The sequence below is a fragment of the Fukomys damarensis genome, unplaced genomic scaffold (assembly GCF_012274545.1).
Source record: "Fukomys damarensis isolate Sample0158 unplaced genomic scaffold, DMR_v1.0_HiC HiC_scaffold_20, whole genome shotgun sequence".
NCBI classification, from domain to species: domain Eukaryota; kingdom Metazoa; phylum Chordata; class Mammalia; order Rodentia; family Bathyergidae; genus Fukomys; species Fukomys damarensis.
This window is the reverse complement of record NW_022900932.1, coordinates 38,837,706-38,855,408: the sequence shown is the minus strand read 5'-3', so window position 1 is coordinate 38,855,408 and position 17,703 is coordinate 38,837,706. Positions and strand designations below refer to the sequence as shown.

The following is a 17,703-nucleotide window of genomic DNA, read 5'->3' as shown; positions in this document are numbered from 1 at the left end:
ATTGAGTTTATTGGTACATTTTAGGGATACAGTACAGTAAGGGGAAAATGCTATAATTTTTAATGGATTCTATGTATTTGTAAAACTTTCTATTATGTGTGTAACACGGTGAAAAGCTTCATTTGCAGAGGGTAATAGAGCTGCAGCATTGGCATTTGCCGGCCACACCGAGTGCTGGCGGCAGCGGCACCTCTGCTGGCGGGGATGACGAGGAGCGAGGGGCACGATGGCGGGGGCGGGGGGACCGGTGCTGCGATGCATCGTCGGGTTTCCGGGCCCTGAGACACTTACGGAGAGCTACCATGAAAAAGTCCTGGATGCTATGAAACCTCACTGAAAGATGGCTAATAGCCTTGGCTTCACGGTCTTGGCCTCTCTGTTGATAGCGACTTTTCATTTGTAGGGAGGCCTTATCTTACTTTTGTTAATGTTTATATCAATAGCAGGTGTTCTGTATAAACTTCAGGATGTATTGCTTTGTTTCCCAGAACAGTCGTCCTCTTCATGCCTTTATGTTCCCATGCTCCCTGGTGTCCACATGAAAACATTTTCATCAGAGCCAAAGATGGAGTGCGTCTGAATCTTATTTTGATAAGATACAATGGAGACAATTCACCTTATTCCCCAACTGTAATTTATTTTCACAGGAATGTGGGAAACGTAGGTCACAGGTCACCAAATGCATTGCTTATGTTGGTCGACCTCAGAGTGAATCATCTGATGGTTGATTATCGAGGGTGTGGAAAAAGTGAAGGAGAAGCAAGTGAAGGACTCTATTTAGATTCGGAGGCCGAGCTAGACTATGTGATGACCAGGCCTGACATTGATAAAATGAAAATTTTTCTTTTTGGCCGTCCCTTGGAACTGTGATTATTCATCTGGCTTCTGAAAATTTACATAGGATTTCAGCCATTATGATGGAGAACACATTTTTAAGCTTACCGCATATGGCCAGCGCTTTATTTTCCTTCTTTCCAATGTGTTAACTTTCTTTATGGTGCTACAGAAATAAATTTTTGTCCTACAGAAAATTTCTCAGTGCAGACTGTCTTTTTCCCTCTTCACCTCCAGACTTTGACCAGTTAATTCCCCCAGTGATGATGAACAGCTCTATGAGCTCTCCCCACCTTGGACTGAGAGACTGGCCATTTTCCCAGAGAGAATGCATAATGACACGTGGCAGTGCCAGGGCCACCTCACTGTGATTGAATAGTTCATCAGAGAAGTCATCAAGAGCCACTGTCCTGAAGAAATGATGAAAGCATTCATCATTCAATGTCCCGATTATATGATGCCTCTCTCTTTGGCTAACACATTGTATTTTAATTTGTGCAGCAGGATAAAGAGTGTTCCTTTCTAGAAGTGTGTTATATTGTACTTGTCTGAAAGTGACATTAAACTTAGAAAGGACCTCTGTGCTCCTTTATGATGATCCAGATCATTTTTTACATTTGAGGAACTGTCGTTCTTGGGGTTATTTCAAACAGTTCCATCAAAGCTTCGAATGTGGGTATGTATCCATAATTTTAGTTTAATATGTCAGTGTAATAGAGATTATTGAAAAGTTTCTTGTTGCTTAAGTGGCATAATCTGTTACACTTAGGTTAACAGCTGGGTGTGGAATGACATGTGTAAACAAGAATGTAATTCCTTTAGTAAATATCGGGGCAATCATGGTATGCAAACTTAGTTCTGTAACTGTATTTTTCACCTTACAAGTTAAAATGGAATGAACGATAGCATTTTATTCCTTGACTTACACAATGCAACATTCTTAATGTAGATAGCACTGGTCATGGACCAATATATATGGGTACCTGGGTTATATCTACTCTTATGTAAACTCTATTTTGTTTTTGGCAGGAAGTGAAATGAGGCCTGTGCAGGTTGCCATTGAATTTTGTTCTGGTGAATGCTGAGATCCAGCTTTGTCTTACAAATAAGTGGGACCCTGTTTTCCAATATAAATGTAAAACAAAATGGCAGCATTATTTTTCATCTACCTTTCCTTTGAAATGCATTAGATGAGAGTAGCCTCCCCCATCTGTGCATGAAAACTTGGACAGATCCCAGAGCTTTCTGCTCAGTTTCAGGTAACAGACAGTTCTACTTCTACTTCATGTCACAAGCACAGGCTCAATTTAGAAATTAGATCATCCAAATAAATAAGTCACACATGTGTAAATACCGAATAGTTTCTCTGGTGTGAAGAACTATGACAGTACACAAGATCCTAATGGGATAAATAAGAGTGTGAAATAGGAAGAAAAGGGCTAAAGGTGTAGGGAAAGGGGGAAGGGTAGGGGCAAGGAAATAAGGGAAAAGAAAAAATATGAGAAAATGAAAAAATGGAAATAAATAGTTTGTTAATGAGGGGGTAGAGGGTGGAGGGAGGGCAGGGACAAGAGGAAAAAATGAGAACCAAGACCTGTTATGTGAAGGTACAGGATCCCAGTAATAAATGTAACTGTATTGCAGACCTAGATTGTACCAATAAACTCAATAAAAAGAAAAAAAAAAGAAATTAGATAATCCAACCCATGCAAATGGTAAAAACTTAGAATTTAATGTCAACTCTTCACTCTCCCCCAGGCAGGACCACTTTGGTTTTTGTTTTGTTTTTTTCCATTAAGTTTATTGCTACTTTTTAATGTACACAGTTTAATTACCTTCATCATTGGGAACTTGTACCTTTACGTGATGTATCTTGGTTCTTAGCTTTTCCCCATTCCCCTGAGAGGGCCATTTTAAAGTTGGCTGTTCATGAGAGAGCAAAGTGTGATCCTTTCCTCTTTCCAGCTTTCTGTAATTTTTAAAAACTCCTTTAGGGCTGGCTCAGGAGGAATGCGGATTAGGAAAACAGAACACAGTCTTCTTAGTATGTATACTTGTTGGCTTTCTCTTGGGTAATTTCAAGTTTTATTTTGCTTTGTTGGAGGCTTTCTTGCTTATCCCTTCCAGGTGCAACACCTGTGAGACCTGTATGTAGTACATCTCTTTAGGCTGATTTCAACCCCCTCAGCTTTTGGTTCTCTGTACCTGTTTCCATCTCTGTGAGAAAACTGTCTCCCCTTTAGGAGGCTGGCATGGGCTTCATGGCTCCAGGCAGCTCTTTCCCTAACAAGGCCTGAGCCTGACCCATGGGACTCTTCGTGTATCCTTTGAGCGATGGGGGAGCCGCGGGGTATGTAGTTCCTGTTCCTGGGAGGAAATACGTTATATAAAATGAAATCTATATTTGGCCTTCATACCCTAAGACACTTAGAATCTCCTAAGTGCTAAGAGGGACAGGAGCATGTTTTTGGTATAATGGAGTGTGGTTCCTAAGTCCTTTTTAACACTCTGACAGGCACAGAATTGACTCAGAAATGAAAGGGACATTCTGCTATGGAAGGTTATGTGCTGCATTGCCAAGCTGCACTGACAGTGGAGAGGTGACTCTCAGATCCTCTTTGGACTGTAGTGTATGTGATTCTCCTAGCACTGGCCCACAAATAAGTGCTCAAAAAAAATTGCACCTGCTGATATGATGTTATTGACTTATAGAATTAAAATGTTGAGGTTTTCTCAAATAATTTTAGGCATTTTCTTTAAGTGCTTTGTTAATCAGATGTATTTCATGTTAGAAGAGCATTTTTACTTTTCCCCGGGATGGTTGGCTCATCCTGAGGAGCCTAACCCTTTGTGTAGCCTCTTCAGAGCCCATGGCTTCCTTCCCAGTCACTTGTGAAAGGATTCCCAGTGGCCAGCCTCCGGCCTTTTGAAACACTGCCCATTGGCAGTGAATGGGTACATGTTTCGTCCCATAGTTTCAGATTTCACTTGTAACACTTTCGACTTCAGGGATAGATTCAGTTCCATGGAGCCACGGAATAGTAGATACAGCTATGTTCTGGAACATGGTGTATCTCCTGTTTCCTCATCTTTGACCTGTTCACTATGAGTGCAACATGTTCCTCAAAGAGTCACAGTTTCTATTAGAAAATGAAAGAGGAAAAGAGAAATAAGGTACCTGGGAGTCTCCTGCCTCTATACTATTTATTTCTTTGTATTCTTTTGTTTTTAGATTTATTTTTAGTTTTATTTCTATCACATGTAAATCACATCATTTACTTATGGACTTGACTCTTGCATGTTTTTTTTTTCACTTTCTTTTTATTTAGTATTACATAATGGAGGGCTACACAGTGTCCGGTGCATCCTTCTTTCAGGAGTAGATGACCCAAAATGAGTCATTTTTCTGTCATTCAGAAAAATGCCTTCTCATCACATATTTGCCAAATCTTCTCTCAAAATGGTGACGATCAGCTCCAGAGCTGTGCCTTTTTTGCCTCAGACTGCATTGATACGGATGGTGGGTGCCCCTTTCCACTTGCCTCCAGTAGTGTCCCTTGGATGCAGGCATTGGCTGCTTTGGGGAAGAGCAAGCATGCATTCATGGTGGTGCACCCAGAGAACCACATCTTGGCATGGTTACCTAGCCCCCTAAAGGGCTTCATCCTGGCTTTAAATTTAATGATACTTTTAAGAATCCTAGATCTCCTTTCCTGGCCAAGATGAGGAGGGAATCTATTTCTCAGTCTTTATACAGCTCCCTCCATCTTTCTCTCCCTTCTTCTTTCTTTCCTGAGAATACAAGTAACCCACAGGAGCTTTTCGCATAAAAGCCAGATTTTCCTCAGTGCGAGGCAATTAGTTTTCTGCTCACTGTCCTTGCAAGACTTCAATTATCTTCTTCAGAGTATGGAATGGGAGCTGACTAGTTACTAACCTAGAGACTAGTTACTGACCAGTAACTACTGTCGCTGATTGCCATGATGCTAGAGACGTCTGCCTCTTTCTTGGATTACTTCACATCTTTGGAAAATGGCACTTATTAAATGTACCTAATCATGAGTTTTTACAGACAGGGCAAAGTCTCCACTGCATAGAAATGGTTTGCCCAGGAAGGCATATTCCTAAAGGCTCTTTCCTCCTGTTTTTTCAAAGGATAAGTTAGTTATGTATGCTCACAGATATGTATGCAAGTTGGTATTACAATAGCATATACTGATGCATCTTTTGAAAGTGTTTCTACTTAATTTTTAACTTCTCCAGTGTGTACTTGCTGATCTAGAGAAAAGCTCGTTTTCTTCACATAAACATATTTCCTTATTTGGGATTCTTTGCACTGACCTATTGTTTTCTGTTACTTACATTGTTCTTCATATTTCTCTGTTTCTTCACGTGCCTTCTCAAACTATGTGTGTTTACACATATGTTCCCTCCGCTTGAATTCTCCTCCTGCCATCCTGAAGTGCTGTCCCCAAGACTGTCTGAATCATTTTTGTTTGTGGGTAACACAAGTGCATTAAGCTAGTGAACAGAAAGGGAAATTTTTGTGGAATTATTCATGAACAGGAAGAGCATGGACCCTGAAGTACCTCAGAGAATCTAGGGAAGGAAATGCTAGTAGATTTCACAAGTGGCTGGAATTAGGACCCGGGGAGCCATTGAAACCAATAAAAATAATTTCTTCATTTCACCCTCTCTTTGGTGCCACATGGTTTCTTGCTGTGGGTCTGTATCAGAGCTTCTCAGTCTTGTCACTGTTGACATTTTGGGCCAGATAGTTCTTTGCTTTTTTGCACTGTAGGGTGCTCAGCAGCATCCCTGGCCCCTACCCACTAGCTATCAATAGTGAATTCCACTTTTGACAAACAGACGTGTCTCTAGACTTTGTTAAATGTCCTTAGAGGAACCAAATAGCCCCTGGTTGGTGGAGAAATAGTGATACCCATGAAATTTCTTTATTCTCCTGTTTTTGGGTCCTCTGTATGCATGGAAGAAAATGGTTTTCAGTTCTGGTTCCCCAGAAGCTCCCAACTCCAGTCTCATTTAAATGTTCCATTTCCCAATTCCCAGCAGAAAGATGGAATCTCAGGATTTGATTCAGCCTTTGGATTGGTTCCTTGGGAAGAGGGGTGGACTCCTGTTCTATCTGGAGGCCTAAGAAGGTGCAGCTTATGAAGCGTAAACATGGTGTCAGGTCCTGTCCCCTCCCCCAGGGCAGGGGTCATCCTGTGAAGCTCAGTTTCCCTTGTATCTCAGCTTGTTCTCTAGTAAACATCTAATGGTTCTAATTAATCTACGAACTTCTAAAAATATTTTAAAGAAGCACTGGCTCCTGCCATGGATTATTTTGCACCTAAATGAAACCAGTATAGCTGTGGAGGTGGTATGGAGCAGCAATTGAAAGCACAGGCTTTGGAGCCAGGCTACCTGGTTTTCCTGTCCCTGTACCATGTGTTGATTGTGGTTTGGACAGACTATTTGATCTTTCTTCCTAGTTTTCTCATATGTAAAATGGCAGCTGTCATAACACCAGTAATGGTAACTTTATACTGTGCTTTACTTATCAGATTTGCTGAGCATTGATTTTTTAAAAAAATGTGCAAGTTAAATTAATTGGCTTAATTCTCACAATTATGAATTTAAAGTTTTACTAGAAATCTGTAGAACTGGGTTTCTTTTGCTATGGTGGGCAGAGCAGAGTTTGTAATCTTCTGGCAGGGTCTGAGAGAGTACACTGTAGTCAATTACCAACGATTCTACAATAAAACATAAAAATATTCTACAAAGAAAGAAATGTGAAAACTCTAAGTAATTTAGGTCTTGCTACCAAATGAATATACAGCCTATATATAGAAACATGCTTTCAGAGCTTCTTGAAATTTTACACTTGTGTATTTATCTTTACTTTATAGGTGAGGACAACATGTTCAGGGAAACTTATTCATTTGACTAAGATTGCACAACTAGAAATGCAGAGGCTTGGATTTGAATGCAGGCACTTTGATGTAACAGACTGCACTCGTGGGCATAATGTTACTTCATGGGAGTGGTTGTGAGAATTAAAGGAGTTCATATGTGTAAAAAGCATGAAGATCAGGGCAGAGAACCTTGTGAGCTTTTACATTAATTATTATCATGATTTCTGCATCCTAAGAGATTATTGCGATTTATTACTGTAGAGGTTGACAGTGCAGTGATGCATTCAGTTTGTGGAGGCTGCACTCCCCAACCTTCCTAGGGGGACTGACCTCACACACCATCATCTTCTGAGCCACCTACCTGGGCGTTAGTCACATAGCTGTGACCTGCCCTGGGGACTCTGGGCTGTGACCGCCAGGGGTTCTGCCCAACTGCTCCAGGAGCTGAGAAACTATCGTGGACTGAATCCGTGTGTACCCCCCATTCATACGTTAAGTCCTAACTCCCAAAGTTAAATGGAGATGGGAGCTCAAAGGAAGTAATTAAAGTTAAATGATGCCATTAAAAATGGTCCGTGGCTTCATAGGATTAGTGTTCTTTTGTCTTCGTCTTCTGTGGCAAAAAAACACAATATTTAAGATTGGATATTATATTAAAAAAAGAGGTTTATTTTGGTTCACAGTTTGTTTGGAGGTCAAGGGGCCACATCTGGTGATGGTCTTGCTGGCAGAGCCTCAAGGAAGAACAGGGCATCACGTGGTAAGAGGCAGGGAGTGTGAGAAAGAGCCAGCCCAACTGGCTTTTAGGGCAAACACACCCTAGATCTAACTGTTAACCCCTGTATTATATGAATGGATTAATCCATTCCCGAAGGCAGACCCCTATTCGCCTCTTAAAGGGCTGACCTTGTCCTACCTCTTAAAGTCTAGCAGAGATTACATTGCAACATAAGGGCCAAAAGGAGAAACCATATTCAAACTATATCCCTTAATGAGACACCGGAGGACTCAAGGGCTCTCTGTCTGTAATGCAAACATGCTAAGGAAGGCCATATAAAGATGAAGCCATGGACATCATAGCAAGAGAGCTCTAATGAGAAATTGAATTTGCTGAAATCTTAATTCTCCCCAACAGTAGGAAAATAAGCTTCTGTGGTTTTAGGCATCCAGTGTATGTATTTAAGAGGCATGACAATATGTTTCTCTTAAAAAAATGATTTTAAAATGTATTTTCTGAATTTTTTGTGCTTGCTCTTTTTCATGTTGTCTTGGCTTATTCTACTGCTGTTAGATTCTTACCTGTGACTTCTCATACTTGGTTAGAGATTTGACTGCTATATCTTTTTTCTCCCACAATGTAATAGCACTTTATCGCCATAGGTGGTCTGAAACCCATGAAACCAACTTTAGTAGTGAGGAATAAATAATAAAAACACATTGACTACCCTGGCATTTGGATTGCTCTAGGAATAAAGTATATTAATTTGATAGCAGAGAGCGCAGCCATTCATCAGCCACTTCTGTGGTGTTCTTGAGAAATAAAACTGAATGTGTTAATATAAATTGAATTTGTATTAATCGACACTTTATTCTAAGTGAGAAGTGTAGATTTAAGATATAAAATATTAAGTACAGACTATCTTTTCTTTTCAATCTTAAAAATGACCAATTATTTGGCAGAAATAAAAAAATGTTTATTTTCTCTGTTCAGACTATTTCATTTAAAAAATTAAAACTATTCAGCATAACTCAAGCTTTTATCTATTGTTATCTTTAAAATATTAATTCAGTTCTCTTTTATCCCCCAGTGAGCATTTTGTCATTGTCCACATTTTCTCAAGAAGTTTAGCAAAGAGAAAAGAGAGAGTTCTTCATGGGAGCCCAAAATGCCATGGGAAAGAACATTGCACTCTCAGTCTGCCTAGTGCTGTTGTCCTGATGTGCACTTGCTTGTTTCATGTTACTTACTCATCAAATACTGCTTCACTTTGTCAGAGGAAAACAATTTTGAAAATTATCATGAATGATCATGCTGGATTATTACGTGTTACACATACACTTTCGTGAGCATGAAAAAACTGTGACGACTAGATTGTAGCCAGCCTCAAATATGATTAAAAACATGCATTCATGTAGCTGCGCATACAAGAAAACTTTAATCTACCTATGAAAGCATAGTCCCAAAGCAAAGCTCTTGTAAGCATTAGTGGGAGGATAAATATTTAAATTGGGAAATGTTGACTGTACCAGATGTATGGAAAAGCATATGTGAATCGAGATCACAAGAAAATAAGACAGCTGTAAACAGTAAGTTACAACTACTTAAAACAGTTTGATTACTTTTTATAAAAAAAAGAAGGAGCATATTCTAAGGCATTTGGAAAATACAGGAATAGAACAATTCATAATCTTACTTTCCTCACACAACTACTTTCTATTTTTGAGCACTCACTCCTTTTGTCCTGTGTATGTGTATTCCTACAGTTGTCTTCATAGCCCAAACATTTTGTGTTGTGGCTTTGAGTTAAGAATCTAGCATATGTATTTTTATGTGCTGCCACAGTCCATGTAGCTATTGTTTGCAAGGATTTATTAGAGTCAACACACAATTTAGGAAGCAGCATAAAAATAATGGTAGATAATTTACTTGTAAAAAAAATTTCAGTGTGCAGGTTCAAAAGAGAATCAGTTAAAATTCTGCAATGAAATGGAAGTGAGTTTAAATGTTCAGAAGACATGGGATTTGTTAGATTTATAGTTTTCCCTCTTATTTTCCCTGCCACAGTCTCCCTCACTCAATAGTTAACTCTTTTGTATAGTCTCCATATTATACAGGAAAACTGGCATGGGAAGATGAAGATGCTGGGCCTTTCTTGAAAGGTTTTCCTTTTGCTACTGTAAGAAAAATTGTGTGCTTTCATTCTTTCAGCTATTTTAATTTCCTAATAATTATAAGTAAATTAATATTATCAAAATATTTTGTATTATTAAAATATTTATTTAGTAATTTTCTAACCAAGTCACTCTTTGATCTAGTACCTGGTGGAAGTTTAACTTAGTTAAGGGTTTTTGTTGTTGTTTACTCTTGTTTTTGTAGTTTGGAGGATCAAACGCAGTGCCTTGCATGTGCTAGGCAAGCATTCTACCACTGAGCTATACCCCCACACTTTACTTAGACATTTTGAGTATTACTGTATTCTACTGTATAAGTATTACAACATGTAATCGCTTTTTAATTTGAAAATTTTCTGAAAACGAGAGATGAAAAATGTATCTGATGATATAAGGAAGAAATTAATATTTATTAATATTTGAATATCTTAATATATGTCAGATGCTTTTCCATGCATTTTTCCATCTAATTGTAATTGAATACCTGTTAACGAGGAAAGATTAACCCTAGTGTACCTGGCAGGAGAGCTTCAGAAAGCTGATTTTTGGTTTTATTTGTAACAGCGATCGAACTTGGGCCCTTGTGCTTGTGAGGCAGGCGGTGGAACCACTGAGCTAAATCCCTTGTCCCAGAAAACTGAGTGTTGTGTTAAAGTCATATGGCTGGTAACTGAGTGGGGTTTCAATGACAGATGTGTCTGACCACATGCCAAGGGCACTATTCCATGAGTTTAGAAATGTAATACAGTATTTGTATTTGAAGCACAGTTTCAAAAGCCTGAAAAGCAGCTGTATAACTGAGGTGGAGGAATTCTTAAAATTTGAGAGGAATATCCCATAGGGGAATGTGGGTTTTTTTTTTTTTTTAAATCTTTCAGAGCCATATTGTGTTACTATTTACAGCTGCACAATGGCCTAAGGGCCGCTTGTAAACCCTTCTCAGAGAAATACTCCTTCAGAACATTTTTCCCATCCAGCTCAGAATTTGTGTAAATGCCTCTCCATGAAGTCTTTGGGTAGGGGGGATAGTGACTGATATTCTTTTGCAGTTCATGAAGTTCTACTTGATGAGACTATTTTTCTCCCACACTATCCTGATACAAAAAATTGGACTAATTATGGGATATTAAAATTTTAGATTCTTTGTCCCTTCCATCAGACTCACGGAGGGTACCTATAACAACAACAATTCTATTAATAACTCACATTCTTTTGAACATATACTGTGGGCAGGCAGGTCCTGTGCTTTGTGCTATCACGTAGGTTACCTCATTTCAATTTTCATACCTCCGTGAGTTGTGAATCATGCAGTATCTTGGAAGGGTCAATAAAAACATTCACTTTTCCCTAAACTTTTAACCAAATTAAAGGTAGGACATTTGTCAAACAGATAAAGATTAAAATGCTACCTTAAGTGCTAATAATACTGACGATTGGAGGCTTAGAATTACCAACCAATTAGGCTTGCAGTACTTTGCCCATGAGAAAGACAGATTTGCCTGAATTGCAATTGATGGCAGCCTTTAAACAGCTACTAGTCTCTTTGGAAGGTCATCTGTCCCTATTTCGCTTGTAGCATGGAATTGCCAAGAAAAATGAGTGTCCTACTTACAGGAATGGCTGCTGCAAGGATACTGCTCTTGAGGAGGAAAGGGAGAAGGTGGGGAAGATTTGCGAGCATCAACTCTGCTGCGGGATTTGCCACACAGCATCATAGGAAAGGAGGTCTTTGTCCCCAGCTGTAACCACTACACATGGACCTAACCTACAGATAAGGAAACTAAGGCACTGAAACATCAAGTAGGAGCTTACTTGCTAAGTATCAGAGAAATCTAAATAGGGTCACCGAGTAAATCAGTGATAGAGTCTGGACTTAATAAGGCAGGCTAGGACATGTGTAGACTTAGTTCATGTACAAGGCAATAGGAAATAGAAACAAAAGGTAAATACAACAGGGATTCAAGGAAGGGCAGGGGATTTGGCTCAGTGTTTCTTCTGCCTGCCTTGCAAGCACAAGATCCTGAGTTCAAGCCCAACAAAAAGAACAAAAGAGGGATTCAAAGAAATAATGAGAGATGGACTTTTCTTGTTATGAGATTTGGGAAGATGTCAGAATGTTTTATAACATACCTAGTTCAAAAATAATGAAAGTATTAAAAAAATGTTTCCTAGAATGAATAGTCAGTGCTTTTTTGAACATGTGAGTTCCAGGTATCCTATAGTCTACTGGAAATTTAAATATGCAGTTTGGGAAAAAGATCATTAAATTGAGATTATGATTTTAGAGCTACCTATTTAGAGGTGCTAGCTGGCTGATGTGCTCAAGTCCAAGCATGAAAGGAGGAGATCAGTTATACTAATGAGCTCTGTTTTTGAAATGTTGGGAGGCTTAAGTTGCTAACCTTCAGAGACTTGATCTGGCGTAAAGACAGGGCTTAGCATGGCTCAGGACTTGACTGTGTCCCTAGCTGGTTACAGGCTTGTCCTGCAGTTGACAGTGATGTGCAGATATTTCCATTAGCCTCTCTAGGTTTACTGTCCATCCCTTTTCTTGGCCTTGGGAAGCTGGGATTTATGGGTAATACTAAGTGGGCTCCCACTGGGTTCAGTCACCACACCCCCAGGACTCTGAAGGCAGGAGGAGGGTGAGGTTGCTGTGTTATTTCCTTGTCTTTTACACCATTGGATCCTATGGACTGACTGCTTCCTTTTTACCCATGACCTTTTATAGCAACTCTCCAAGGTCCTCCCAACTGCTTTCTCCCTTTGCTGTCTCACCTAGCGAGGGTAATATCTTCCAATTGTTACTATCCCCAAGGGATTCACGTTTTTGTTTTTTTTTTAAATTAACACTGCTCATATCTTTATATATAATGTCTGTGTTGAAGTCTCTGCCATTTCCTAGTTCCTATTGGACCTTGAATAATACTATAATTGTTGAAAGGACACATTTTTAAATGTATAGATTGTACCCATATGCAAAAAATGTTGGGAACGGGCTCCAGGGTTTTTGCTGTGAAAGGTTCTTCAAACTTCTGTGTGTCTCAAACTAGAAGGAGGTAGAGTGAACAGATTAGTTGTAACAGTTGAATATAGTGGCCATTATCAAGATAGAAAGAAGGGTGACCACCCACATTCTAAATGAAATTTTGTCAAATAATTTCTACATCTTTTTCTTCGAGGAAGAAATTCAAGTTCTCCGTCTTATAAAAAGAATATGCCACATTCTCAGCCTTGATAGCACCTTGTCCTCTGTGTGACCCGCTGTGGTTCAAGCAGTGAGCAGAGTCTACAGAATGCAAAAATAAACATCTCTGAGGGGCTCTGGAATTTGATGGCCTGTGTAATGTGGGGCAGACAGTGGGCCATGTGCCAGGCTCTGTAGGTGAGCCTTGCTGCATCCCACACTTGTTTTTAGCCTCTCTGCAAAAGCCAGCAGCCAGGGTAAACCTGGCAGTAGAGTTCTTTCTCTAGATTTGGCCTGGTCTGGACTCAAGGCCCGAATGTGCCCCTGTGTCCCCAGTGCAGTGTCTTCACTCAGGGCTCTATGGTCCACACGCGGGGGAAGCTGGTTACAGTGGATAGAAAGGAAAAAGGAGAGATGGATAATTTATTGTCCTGTTCCTCAAGCTCTTTTTTCCCTCTCAGTTTGAGGTGAGAAAATGTTCAGCAGTAGGGAACTGGGGAAATGCATTCACAAAGTATTTACTGAGCTCTTATTCCCTTCCAGGCCTTCTCCCCGGTGCCAGAGAGAAAACCAGGAATGGGAGCCTGGGGGGCCCCTGCTCTTGGGGAATGGACATGCTCAGTGCAGACCCATGCTTTTCTGTTTGCTCCCTCTTTTAGAGACCACTTCTCCCCAGTGCTGCACAGTGCAACTCCCCAGTACTCCACGATGCAAAGGGTTAACTGCTAGCCAACTGAAACGTTTTGTCTTGTTGCGCCACCCCTTCCCAACCCCATTCCAGCAACATGGCACAGCCCAGTGATTACAGAGTGAGGAAAATCTTGTGAAATAGGCTTCTCTGTTCCTCAATAATAGACTCTCTGTTGACTAACAGGACTCTGGAATGTGTCTCAAGTCCCAGTTTCTTCACTACAGCCAAGAAGGCTCATATATAACCTAATTTGACTTAATAATTGCATATTCTCAGGCCAGGGATGTAGCTCAGTGGCACTGCACCTGCCTGGCAAGCACAAGGTCCTGAGTTCGATTCCTGGTACTGTCAAAAAAAAATTTCTTTACATACTCTCTAAAGAGTACAGCCCTAAAGAGTTCTACAAGGCCACACTGAGTTAAATACAAAAACTTAATCATCAAACCAGATAAACAGTGAACACTAATTTTATAGCAGGCATTATGTTAGGTGCTGAGATACTTGGTGGTATATTACTTATCATTGTCTCAAAGAGGGTCATAGCTCAGGGCTATTCCTTATTTTACATGTAATTCCAAATAAAAGAAAGCAGAATTTAGTTACTGCAGAAAATGGGAACCAGGGGCAAGTTCCTCGTCATGAACTGCACTGTCAGCAGATCAGAAGTCAGCATTTTTCTGATGTTGCTTGGAATCAGTGGCTCTGTGGATCTGCAGCTGAAAGGGTGGCAACACTTTTTGCTTTTTGCTCTCTCATGTGAATCTGATGTTATACCTTTTCTTTCTTTAGTGCAAAACAAAAATCACTTTGCTATTTATTCTGTGCATCATGCAAAGTATTCCTGTATTCACAATATCACCCACAATGTAAAAGTTTTGCAGCTTCCTTAGCAAAGGTCAGTGTTTCAGTTTAGTGTGCAAAGGTCCCTGACAGACATCCAAAAAGCTCTGGATGAAGCTGGTAATTATTTACTCCCCTGCTAACAAGATCTGTTTGAGGACTGAGCAGAAAAAAGACAAAGGGAAAAAGAAAAGAATCATTAGTCTTCCTTCACCTAAAAGCAGTATTTTATTGCATAACCCATGTCCAATGTCATTGAGTAACAAAAGTACATAAATCTGTATGCAGTTAAAGGTGTCCTTGAGACCGACAGTGAACAAAAACAGTTTAGCCTCTGAGGCAGGGTTTGTGCAAAACTGAGAGGGGAGACAGGGTTTTTATAATTTCCTCTCATTTCAGTCATTTTTTTTGAACTTGAGTTTACCCCCCAGGAGAGAAATTTGTACAGCTATTAGCTGAAATACTTTGCCATGCTGCTGTAAAAGCTTTGCAGAAGTGTTGAAATTTTGCATGTACTACAAACATATGCTAATTTAAAAAGAAAAGAAAATAACTAAGATGTGCCGTGTAATGGCTTGGATGTGAAATATCCCCAAAAAGGTCTGTGTGGGAGGCTGGGTGCACAACACAGCAACACTGGGGGGCTTTGCAGAGGTGACTGGATCACGAGGATTCTAACCCCATCAGCAGATGAATTCCTGGCTTAATGGATTATTGGGAGGTAGTGGAAACTGAAGCTGAGGCCCAGTTGGAGGAAGTAGGTCACTGAAGTATGTCCTGGAGGCTCTTTTGTTCCTGTCCTCCATTCCTGGTCACTCTGCTTCTTTGTGTGCTTCCTGCCATGATGCTCAGAGCCCACACTCGGTGGATCACGATAACCATGGACTCAACTCTCGGAAACCATGAGCTAAAATAAACCTTACTTCCTTGTAAATTATTTTTCTCAGGTAAAAAAAAGAAAACTCACTAATGCATGCCCCTAAATGGTAGCTGGTGGTGCTATTATTATTTTGTGGCTTTCCCTCTGGCTCAGAAGTCAGAGCTTGAGCTCTCAGAGATGGCTTAGTACCTCCACTATGTGGTGCCATGCTCCAGTGCACCACACTTAGAAACAAGCTGGGTGTGTTAAATCCTCTTCATCTATCTTCTCATTGTAATAGCTGATTTTCTTGCTTATGTCTAAAGATTAGAACTTTGTGACGAAAATAAATGCTTTTCATGTTCTAGCTGAGTTGCCATTTTAAAGCTGCTGACTGTTATTCACGCTTTTAATTTATTTCTTACATTTTGAGCTGGTTCCCCCTGGCAAAGGCAGAATTCATTTCATTTGTTAGCTCCTACTCATCATTAAGCTGTTCTCTGCATCACAGTGTGTGTGTGTGTGTGTGTGTTGTGTGTGTGTGTGTGTGTGTGTGTGTGTGTGTTTTGTAGTTTGGAATGGTGAGGACAATAGAGGAAAAAGATGTCCAAGATAGTTTCTTTTCTGTGGAGTTAGACAGTCTAGTGGTAGACAGACAGGTGAGTAGATAGCAATTATGTATACTTGCTGGCATTTGCAGAGAGTACCGGCAAGATACCTGCTTTGAGGGATGGAGGCAGTTGAAACAGGAGTGATAGATAAATCAGGTGGAGAAGGGGGGAAAGGAAGGAATTTAAAAGTAAAAGCGATAGCATGTAAAAGATATAAAGTCTGACTTTTTCAATGAGTAGCAGGAAATTTAGTATCATAGGTAGGTGAGAGTGGACAAAATAGGTTGACTTTGAGGCTGATATTTGTCAAAGAAATGGTTGCATATATGGGTTGAGCATGGCTTTTGCTTAGGACTCTGAGAACCATGTAATCCTGAGACACACAGACTGTGGTAAGGACACCGAATTTCTGTGACCAGAAATGTGTCTCTTGTGCTTCCTTCTTGCTACAGAGACAGGAGTGAGTGTCTAGATAAAGACCTTTAGATGCCCACATGCTACAAATGAGATACACTGCAAGCCCACCTTCCCACTGCAGAGATTACAGTAGTCCATTTGGAAATGCTGTAATTTATTTGCTGTAGCAACAAATCTAAACTCCTTCATAAGCCTCCATTTTAAAAGAAAGTAAATCTGGTGAGTTCATTTTGCCATTTGTGCCCTACCTGAATACCATTATCCCTTAATTGTGAAGATTTTTCCTAGCAGTTTTACAGTTTTTGCTTTTTATGTTTATATCTGCTGTCTTTATGCATATAGTCCGATGTAATATTCAAGATTCATTTATCCATAGAAACAAATGTGTAAGCCTAATCTGGATTCTGTTCTATGCTGTGATGCTGATCTAATATTCTAACAGCAAGTTGTCTTGATTGCTTTGGTTTTAGATGAAGCATTGAAATCACGTGCATTAAGTCTTCAAATTTTGCTCTTTCTCTTAACATTTATTTTGACTTTTCTAGGTCCTTTGAGTTTTCATATAAATGTCAAAGTCAGTTTGCCATTTTCTGTTAAAAAGACTGTTAGAATTCTGGTCAAGATTTTATTGAAATTATAAATCAACTTTGATCAATATGACATTTTTTGAGTCTTGTAATCTATGGACCTGATCTCTCTGGTCTGTCCATCTCTGTCTGTTCTTCTCCCTCCCTCCTTCATAGGCCTTTTAAGTTTCTCTCAGTGTAAACCAGACATACCTGTAATCCCTGTACACTCAAGAGGCTGAGGCAGGAGAATCACAGTGAGTTCAAGGCCAGCATGAACTACATAATAAGTCCCTGTCTCAAAACAAACAAACAAGCAAACCTACCTGTAAATGTCCTATTTTGTTTAGCCTACATGTGGTGCATATATTATGTTAAATTTATTCCTGAGTTTGGCATATTTTGATGCTACTGAAAGTTAAAAATTACAGGGCCAGGGATTTAGCTCAGTGATTCTGCCACCTGCCTTGCAAGTGCGAGGTCCTGAGTTCAATCCCTGGTACCAAAAAAAAGAAAAAAAAGAGACAAATTTTAAAATGACAATTTTTAAGCCATTGTGGTAGTGCATGCCTATACTTCCAGCTATGTGGGAGTTGAAGGGTAACCAAGGCAAGTGAGTTCTTGTCTCAGAATGAAATAAAAAGAATTAGGGATGTGGCTCAATGGTAGAATGCTTGCTTAGCATGTGCTAGGCCCTAGCCCTGGGTTCAAAATCCAATACTACACAAAATCTAGTTTCTAAGTGTTTAGCAAAATATAGAGAAGCAAAATTGCCTATAAAAGAAAAGAATTATAAACTCTAATCTACATTAATAGATTCTGGTTTCCAAAGCAAAATAGTAAGAAATGAATACATAAGCACAGAATGGGTGAAAATATTTGCAATAT

General features: G+C 39.7%; 1 protein-coding gene and 1 pseudogene across 1 annotated transcript in view; both read left to right on the top strand.

The window, feature by feature from the left end:
* Positions 1–302: 302 nt before the first annotated feature.
* On the top strand, positions 303–1,360 carry LOC104867714 (annotated as a pseudogene).
* Positions 1,361–3,883: 2,523 nt separating this feature from the next.
* The window catches only part of Slc16a12 (solute carrier family 16 member 12), a 40,833-nt gene continuing 27,013 nt past the window's right edge, over positions 3,884–17,703 (top strand). Inside the window, exon 1 of the mRNA XM_019208672.2 lies at positions 3,884–4,008. The gene's annotated coding sequence lies outside the window, so the exon portion shown is untranslated. The remainder of the gene's footprint in view (positions 4,009–17,703) is intronic.